The sequence below is a fragment of the Myotis brandtii genome, unplaced genomic scaffold (assembly GCF_000412655.1).
Source record: "Myotis brandtii unplaced genomic scaffold, ASM41265v1 scaffold223, whole genome shotgun sequence".
Classification (NCBI taxonomy): domain Eukaryota; kingdom Metazoa; phylum Chordata; class Mammalia; order Chiroptera; family Vespertilionidae; genus Myotis; species Myotis brandtii.
Window position 1 is genome coordinate 966,766 of NW_005358369.1, and position 10,000 is coordinate 976,765.

Here is a 10,000-nt window from a genome sequence, read left to right on the forward strand (position 1 = left end):
AAGGGGAAGAGATCAACCAAAGGACTTGTATGCATGCATATGAGCCTAACCAATGGACACAGACAACAAGGGGGTGAGGGCATGAGCGGGGGTGGGCAATGGGGGGATAAGGACACATATGTAATACCTTAATAAATAAATAAAGAAAAATAAACACCTCAATACGATATCACTACACACCTATTGGCAAGGCTCACCTACAACGTAGCGACCATACAGTGGACCTGTGAGATTCTACATTCCCACAGCAATGTGTGAGTGATCCGTTTCTCCATATCCTTACTGGCACTCATGCATGAGAACGTAAATGGTACTGGTGTTTGGTAAACAGTTTTTCAGTTTCTTAAACACTAACATCTAACAATTGCACTCCTGGGCATTTATCCCAGAGGAATAAAAACTGTTTACATGAAAATGTATACACAAATACAGGTTATCACTTGTAAAAGTAAAACAAAACAAAACTGGAAACAACACCAATGTCCTTCGATGGGTGACCGATGAAACCATCTGTAGTACCTCCATGCAAATACTACTCAGCAATGAAAAGGAACGCATTATTTTTTTTAATATATTTTATTGATTTTTTTACAGAGAGGAAGGGAGAGCAATAGAGTTAGAAACATCAATGAGCGAGAAACATCGACCAGCCGCCTCCTGCACACCCCCAACTGGGGATTTGCCCGCAGCCAAGGTAGATGCCCTTGACCGGAATCGAACCTGGGACTCTTCAGTCCGCAGGCCGACGCTCTATCCACTGAGCTAAACCAGTTAGGGCAGGAACCCATTATTGATATGCACAACAAGTTGGATGAATCGCCAGAGAATAATGTTTAGTAAGAAAAAAAATTCCAAAAGTTTACTTACTGTATGATTCCAGTTAACATTTTTGAAATGAGAAAAGTGATAGAAAGGGAGAACTTGGAGGTGGTTGCCAAGGGTTAGGAGGGCGGGGCTGGAGGGAGGGGGTGTCTCTATGAAAGGGCAATAGGAGGGATCCCTGCAGTGATGGGAATGTTCTCAGTCTTGACTCTGTCAATGTCCATGTCCTCATTGTGATGTTTTATTATAGTTTTCACAGATATTAGCACTGGCAGGAACTGAGTAGAGGACACACTACAGCTCTTTTTTTGTTGTTGTTCATTTCTTGTTTTTACAACTGCATGTGATTCTGCAATAATCTCAAATTTAAAAATTTAATTAAAAAATAAAAAGAACACATTGCCATATTCCTCTCCCCAGGAATATGGCTACTTCTGGATTGTGTTATGGGGAAAAGAGGCTGGAAGAAATGTAGAGAGAATATGGTAAGTGCAGTAAAAGTCTGCATTCCCGAAGGAAAAGGCACCGATAGGGTGAAAATAGGCACATTTGTTTATTCATTCATTTGTCCATGCAGTCAATTCACCCACTCATTTATATGCTCATGCGTTCATTCCTTTATAAACATTTCATTCACTTGTCTATCTTATCTTGCATTCAAACTGTAATGATTGAGACTGACTGTAATTATTGTATATGAGGTGTGGTACTAAGTACTGGGGGAATGGAAGAATGAGCATGAAATGGCCACTGAATTTGGGGAGCTTATGGTAATTCATTATACATTCCATTAGCTGAATACCAACTTAACCAATCAACCAACCTAACCAACCAACCATTCCGTGTTGATAAGTGCCGATTCTATCCCCAAGGCCTGCCATATTGCTTGGCATAAACATATAAATATATGTGCCATTAATTTTATACCCATTTATTGATACATAAAGGGAGCATGTTTCCAGAGCTGGGTGCCGAATTTTTAGCCTTCTGACAACCCAGGAAATAAGGAAGATACAGAATGGGGAAGGGGAGTAATTCACCACTTCTGTGTAGAGGGGGAGGAGGACCAAATACTTGGCAGGATAGAAGTTTGGTTAGTCCCAGGATAGAATCCAAGCCTCTAAAGGGATCCCTGGGCTCTCACCACGTGGCCCCAACCCCGCCCTCCTGGCCCAGCTAAGGCCTGTACGTTTCCATTCTCCTGCATGTCTCCCCACTTGCAGACCTGACGCCTGCTGCTCTGTGGCTTTTGGTGCCTTCCCATTAGTCCCCAGGAGGGGAGTGAACAGCTGCTCCCCTCTGTTCCCCAAGCACTTATGTCTGTGGATTGTTACAGATCCAATCATATGCTGGGAGGGTGTGTCAGGAGGCCCAGAGATTAAACACATAGAGCTTGAATGCCACCCTTCCCACTTACCGATCATTTCAACTCAGGGAAGCTTGTTAACCTCACAGAATCTCTTTCTCCTGATGCCTTTATGGGTGCAAATAGGACCATATCTCAGAACCGAGACGGGGGTTCAGAGAAATAACACGTGGGAAGTGTGCAGAACTGCCTGGGACGTGTGTGGCGCCGGGGAAACGCCAGCTCGTTGTGCTGATGGGAAATCTTTTATGCATTTCTGTTCATTTCCTTTTTCACGCAGGGCAGGGTCTGTTTCTTGTTCATTTCACTATTCCCATCTTTTGGACTGGTCTACAGTAACAATAGTGTTGCTAATAACCATGCCTGTCAGCAGTACATTACTTACGGTACATAGTAGACAATAAATGTTTGTTGAAACAGCTTGTTTGGAAATCACTAAATTCCCGGGCTTCTCGTGTTTCTTCCCGTTATATCCCATTAATTTACATTCACTGAAATTCTAGCGCCCTCCGGAGGGGTCTGAGCACACCCCCGGGGCCAGGGAGAGAGAGAGGGAGGAGGGAAGCGGCTTAGGTCGTTGGTGTGCGAATAAGATGCACGCGTTTACCCAGGAATGACTTAGTAGGAGAGATACGGTGTGAATCAGGAAGGACACTGTGTGAAGGTTTATGTCTGATATATATGCATTTCTCACCTAGGCCATATAGATAATCTCTCTCTCTCTCTTGTTTCCTCTGTAGAAAAAGTAAGTTCTATCCTCACTTCCCCCACTGCCCACCCCCACTTCTGGCTAGAGACACACCTATACATACAGATACTAGAATTTAAAAGAAGGGTCCTCCCACTGCCCACCCCCACTGCTGGCTAGAGAGACACCTATACATACAGAAACTAGAATTTAAAAGAAGGGTCCTGCCCACTGGGCATGGAGAGTATATTGGGGTGTGTATTGGTTTCCTGGGGTTGCCATATCAAAGCAGCATGAACCAGGGGCTCAGAACAGCAGGGATGCATCCTCTTGGAGACCAAGAATCTGAAACCAAGGTGTGGGCAGCGAGGGTTACCTCTCAGAAGGCCTCCCCCAGCTCACGCTGGTTTGCTGGCCATCACTGGCATTTCCTTCCTTCTGCTGTATTGTCCCATGTGTGTGCCCATGTTCAAATTTCCTCTTTTTATAAGGACACCCTACCCCACTGCCCACCCCCACTTCTGGCTAGAGACACACCTATACATACAGATACTAGAATTTAAAAGAAGGGTCCTGCCCACCGGGCATGGTGAGTATATTGGGGTGTGTATTAGTTTCCTGGGGTTGCCATATCAAAGCAGCATGAACCGGGGGGCTCAGAACAGCAGGGATGCATCCTCTTGGAGACCAAGAGTCTGAAACCAAGGTGTGGGCAGCGAGGGTTACCTCTCAGAAGGCCTTCCCCAGCTCATGCTGGTTTGCTGGCCATCACTGGCATTTCCTTCCTTCTGCTGTATTGTCCCATGTGTGTGCCCATGCTCAAATTTCCTCTTTTTATAAGGACACCCTACTCCAGTATGACCTCATCCTAACTAGTTGCATCAGAAAAAATCTTATTTCCAAGAAAGGCCACAGTCTGAGGTACCCGGGGGCGGGGAGGGGGGAGGTTAGAACTTCAACGTATGAATCTGGGGGGATGCAATTCAACTTGTATGAGGTGCAACTAAGATTTCAATGGTAAAACCATGAAAGATGGAATAGCAACAAGGTGGAATAGCAACCTTCTCATTTTGTTCAGGAGAAAGCTGGAGCCCAGAGATGTTTCAGAGTAAGGGGGAGAGGACAGACTGGCCCATTTCAGAATATTAGTTCCAGCTCTTAGGAGCCACGTGACTGAGAATCACCCATGGGAGCTCTAGCCTCCACTTGGAAATGACATTATCAGGGTTGCCTAGCAGGGGGGAAAGATTCAATCTTCAACCTTCTCATTTTGTTCAGGAGAAAGCTGGAGCCCAGAGATGTTTCAGAGTAAGGGGGAGAGGACAGACTGGCCCATTTCAGAATATTAGTTCCAGCTCTTAGGAGCCACGTGACTGAGAATCACCCATGGGAGCTCTAGCCTCCACTTGGAAATGACATTATCAGGGTTGCCTAGCAGGGGGGAAAGATTCAATGGGACCACTGCCTTGAAGATGCTTTACCAACTCTAATAGACCTATAAGAGTAAAGGTCATGTGACAAGTCAACAGGCCACATGTGTCTGTGGAGTGCCACATCATGTCTGGGTTCTTTCCTCAGCCAGCACAGTCCCTGCCACTGTGTCTGAGGAGCTCAGGGAAGAAGCCCGAGGCTCTCCTGAGCAAGGCTGGGGAATGTGTCACAGCAGCTGACTTTCAGGCCATGAGACATTGGAACTTGACCGAGCCGAGAGGTCCACCCGGACCCTGTGGGGAGCTCCTAAAGAGCAGGTCCCTTTGCCCTTTGACTGGCAACATTCTCAATAAAATGATTGCTTTTTGGGGGGGCAGGTTTAGACAGTGAGGTCAGGGAGGGTGAAAAAGCACAGTTGGTGGCTGAGCTGAGTGATAAAAGTCAGTGTGAGAGCTGTGAACAAGTCTGTGGTGGAGCTCAAGCCGCTGCAAGGCTGCTTGGTGGGAAAGCAGCAGGGTGGAGCCAGAGCAGGGCTTACCCAGATGTCCTCACTAGCTGTGGTAATGGTGGGGGTGGGGGTCAGTTTAATTAACATCCTGTCTCATTGTTTCTCTTCTGTTAAATGGGGGGAAAGCTACTTATGCACAGGGGTGGGAGCATAGCCAGGCTCAGCCATTCCCCGGTGCAAAACGCAGTATGGATTGCAATAGAGTGAGCATGCACCCCATGGGCTAGCAGTGCCATTTCCCTAGACCCAGGGGCTGCCACAGCCAGTGTGTGAGGGGACAGACACAAGGACGGTGCTGACTCCAGCATTTTTTTTGGGGGGGGTCAGAGGAGTGGAGAAGACCAGGTTGACCATTGTTAGAAGAGTGAATGAGTAAAATTCTGAGGGTGCAAATAATGAAACATTAGGAAGCAGCTAAATTAACAGGACTAAACCAGAGGTTCTCACACTGTGGTATGAGGGCCAGAAGTGTAAGCATCACCTGTGAACTTATAAACCATAAAAATCCATGGTCCTACCCTAGCTTTAATGAGCCAGAAAATCCGGGGGTGGGCCCAGCATTCTTTTTTTAAGAAGCCAGCTTTGAGATTGTGATGTCTGCTCAAGGTTGAGAACCACTGAAGTAGACCAGCATTAAAACATAGTCTCAGGTTCAAAAATAAGAGAAAAGGAGGTTGAGTGTTTAATAGAATTTATTTAAATGAAAAGCATACCCAAACACAAAAACCCATAATACTAGAGACCTAGTAATGCTATAGAAGAGAAATGGGAGGAGGGATGAGGGATGAAAGGAAGCTTTGAGCCTTGGCTAAACGAATACTGATATTGTACCATGATCCAGAAGTGGGCTTCACCCAGGATTCTATACAGGCCAAGAGACAGAATGGGAAAGACAACTAACCATAAGCCCAGAACTGATCACTACTGAAATAAATGTTTCCCAGTCTTCCAGCTCCTGCAGGTCTGAGGTAAAGCAACAATACCAACAACAAACAACCCAAAGTCTTATAAACTTCGTGAAGTGGGAGTCCAGTCCAGGGCCACTAGTATTTTCCTAAATTCCTAGCCTTACTTGGCTATGGTCACCTCTAGTCTTCAACTCCTAGATATGTCCAATCATTTCAGTTTATGAGTGATCTCGCTGTCACCCACGACTTGTAGTTTACACTCATGTGCACACACACAGCATCTGAGCACAGAGATATTACTAAGGGATAGTGAGGGAAGAAGGCTAGAATCAAGAGTCCTTCACCTCACGTCCACAAAACCTCTGAATATAATATCAGATGCCTCTTTTCTTAAACACTTTCTGACCACCAACCACAGGGGACTTCTCAGCTCCTAGTCCTCTGGCTATGACTGTTCCCTCCTGTCACTCAGGGGTTTAGCCACATCCTTTGAGCCTTATCTCCTGCTAACGCCCAGTCCTCAGACATTCCTTTAATCTCAACAAGTCTTTCAATGCCACTTCGAGCAGTAGTTTCTTCCCAAGAGGAACACTCATTCATGTATGAAGACAATAAGTTATTATTATCCCTTAAACAAAGCTGAAGATTTCAACCCAGGTTAAGGGTTGCTGATACTTTGAGTCCGAGATTCATCCTGCAGTTATTTATGAGAACTCCTTCGTTTAGATATTAGGGGCATCATCACTGTGTGTGAAACCCAGCAAGAATCCTGCTCTCGAGGGCAGAACCCACGTAGTCAGCGGTGCCACTTGCTGCTGGTGTGTAAAACGGAGAAGACTTTGTGAGACAGGAATTCAGTGCTGTGAAACTACTCCACCTACGAATCTGACCAACACTGGACCGGAAGAGGCATCCACAGGAAGTGAGGATAGAAGTGATCTTCAAGCTGAGGTGTCTCTGAGTGGTTTGGGTTGAATTTGGTAAACACATAGGAAGAAAAGCATTCAAGCTCTGAATGGGGACCATATGCCCTTGAACTCCCTCTCAATTCTGAAATCCCATGACAGCCAAAGAAAGACTGAGGTTTCTAGGACAGATAGAAGAGGTGAGAACTGCTGAATTAGGGACCTGGAGATGATGTCTTGCACGTCAGAAATAGGTATTGAACTATGCCAGCAACTTGAGACCAGGAAAACAAGGCCTCTCTCTGAAGTAAATAGCCACAGGAAGCAGAGCGAGTCAGGTGTTTCTCTCTCTCCCTCCCTCCTCATAGGTTTCTATTTTTGAAACATCACTTCCTCCAAGTGTCAGACAATTACTGGTATATCTGCGGATACGTTTTTGCCGACATGATCCTAAAATGGATAATGTGAATTATTTATGCCATTCCCTCCTGGGAGTGAACAGGACAATGTTGTAGATGCCGCAACATTTCATTTTAGAAAATTCCTTGTGCGTGAGGTTTCAGAGAACACAACCCAAGACTCAGAAAACCGACGAATCACCTCAAATAGGAGAGGCAATAATCTGGCAGAGAGCCCCTTTTATGTGTGGCTGTGGTTAATGGCATTGACTGCTGTGACCCGCTCTACCCTCTAGGGTTAAGCCTCGGCCTCCTGACTCCATCGCTGCCCATCTCAGGGGCACCTCTGCCAGCATGTGCTCGAATCCCCCCGTGGCAGGAGCTTTGAAGTTGGCACAGCCCTGTGTCTGCCCCTGGACCCTGTGCCACAGCTCACCATTCTCCAGGCACCATACCCTCAGGCCACTGCCACTCTAGACACTCCTGGCAACAGCCCACTTTGTCCCCTTGACTGTCATTCAAAGTAAGTCCCTGGCAGCCCTGGTTTGAGGTATTTAAGAAAAATGGCTTGGAGACACCAGGTTCTTGCTTTGCTGTGTGATGCTGAGTAAGTTAAGGAACCTCTCTGGGCCTCAGTCTTCTTATCTACAAAGTGCGGATTAGAATGCTCCCCATTTTTTCCAGGTTAGGTGTGGAGAAAATGCGTGTATCAAAGTCCCTAGCATGATCAATAAATGACAACATATTACCTGCTTGGAGTCTTTTAATCTATTCTGGCCAGAGTTTGTTTCTATTATTTGCAACCAAAAGAGCCTTAAGAAGTCTTATGTGAAGAGTGACTATGATTCACATATAGTTATTATTTTAAAAAGTATCTGTAGATAATAACAATTTACGTTAATTTTCAACTTTAGTTTGATAGCAATTTTTTTGCCCTTATGTAGTTTTCTCACTCAACAAATACTAAAAGCCCAAATAAAGTAAAAATGTGTTGGTGTTAATAGGTGATTCCAATAAAGAAGAAGGTTGGGAACCACTGATCTAGAGCAGCCGTGGGCAAACTACGGCCCGCGGGCCGGATCCGGCCCATTTGAAATGAATAAAACTAAAAAAAAAAAAAAAGACCGTACCCTTTTATGTAATGATGTTTACTTTGAATTTATATTAGTTCACACAAACACTCCATCCATGCTTTTGTTCCGGCCCTCCGGTCCAGTTTAAGAACCCATTGTGGCCCTCGAGTCAAAAAGTTTGCCCACCCCTGATCTAGAGCATCTGACAGAATAACGGGCCTCTTTGTGAGGTAATGACAGTGAAACCTAACAGGTTGATGAGCATACATGTGGGGCAGGAATCACTTATTCTTTTTGTCTGCTGCCTGCCTCCCTTGTGTCTCTATGTTTTTGAAAGAGCCATCATTTTACTCATTTAGTCTGAGTGTCTGCTATGTGCCAGGCACTGTGGTGTCTACATTTCCTTGCTGGGTCTGAAAATTATAGGGACTATTTAGCCAAAGCCTGTTGTATTTGTTCAGAGATGCTCTCCTCACTTTTCAGAGAGAGGACATTCCGTGTGTCCACTGTATGCAGGCACCCTTCACCTAACTAGTCAGTTCTGGTCACATATCACCCATGTGTACTTCCTCCAAGTGCATTTGAAAGTGAGTCTGTAGCTCTTACTACCAGCCTGTTAGATAAACATACTCTTCTCCTGCTTTTCTTAGGAATGTGGATAAGAGGAGGCAGAATGCCACGCAACAGCATCTACCATGTGCCTGCACTGCAGTGGGTTTTATAGGCATCAGTTCATTTCCTCCCCACAACAACCATGGAAGAGACATCCTTCCCCTGGTTTTGGGATTGAATTAGCTAAGGGGTTGGAGAAGTTAAGGCACTTGCCCTCAAAACCAGGACGTGCGATGACACCAAAGCCCGGCCACCTCTCTGCATGCAATGCTACCAATCTACCAACCCTCCCTCAGGCCCAGCATTATCCCTCTCAGAACATTATAGCAAAAGCAATAGCATTGACCCGTCAGGCCAGGGAATCCAACTCTCTCAGCCCAATCTTTCCCTCCTCTTTCTTCAGGTGACCTTTTATGGGGGCCCTTCTACTGACAACATTGTCTTTGTCACAACGAGAGAAGCTTAACCAAAGAAAAGTTTGATTGACTCACCATTGATGACACTGCGGTTTAGCAGGAAATCTGGCTAAATGATTCACTCCGGCGTTCACCACAGGTCTTCTAGATTATGGCCCAATCCCAGCTTCGGTAACAAACGCAGCCCTCAGATCACCTTCACTGCCCATGTGTTTTGTGTGAGTGATCACTCAGACAGCCCACCACCTTTTAGTCTCCCTGCAGGGATCTTGTATGTAGGTGGGTGCAGGTTTCCAGGAGAACTGAACAAGGCTGGCGTCCCTGCTGGCAACTCACAAGGATGTGAAGGTATTAGCAGGAGGCTGGAGTCCGCTGGCTCAGGGCCAGAGCAGGTGAGCAGAGCCTAGGCGGGGCCACAAGCCTGACTCACACCTGCTGTTGATGTCAAACAGTTCCACAGTCCCGTGGTGCGCTTTGCTTGTGTTCATCAAGGCTAAGCTCAGAGAACTCCAGCTTCTCCCCCCCCCCATTTCCCCCCTCTCCCACACCAAAGCAGGACTCTTCCTTCCCAGAGCAAAGGTAGCCAATGTGCGATTCCTTTTCTTCCTCTCGTTGCCAGCATGCTCTGTAAGATCTGGAGGCTAACCTTTGATTCCGTACATAGCCAATGTCTTCTCCCGGGATGAGGCTTGCCTTCCACTGTTTTCATGGCTCCTCTTCCATTTTATATTGATTGGTGCTGGTTGCCTGGAGCATTACTTTACAAAGGGTTCTGAGACCAGGGGCAGGCTCAGGAGGAAAAAGCACATGATCTATTAAGGATGTCTGACAACCATGAGGGCCCCCCGGACTGTCATTTCATAGCCCTGGAAT

General features: G+C 46.2%; 1 protein-coding gene across 1 annotated transcript in view; it reads right to left on the bottom strand.

Annotated features, from left to right (window-relative positions):
• Nucleotides 1-9,253, bottom strand: part of CLNK (cytokine-dependent hematopoietic cell linker) — a 185,571-nt gene extending 176,318 nt beyond the window's left edge. The window contains exon 1 of the mRNA XM_014539628.1: nucleotides 9,203-9,253. The gene's annotated coding sequence lies outside the window, so the exon portion shown is untranslated. The remainder of the gene's footprint in view (nucleotides 1-9,202) is intronic.
• Between the last annotated feature and the right edge of the window lie 747 nt (nucleotides 9,254-10,000).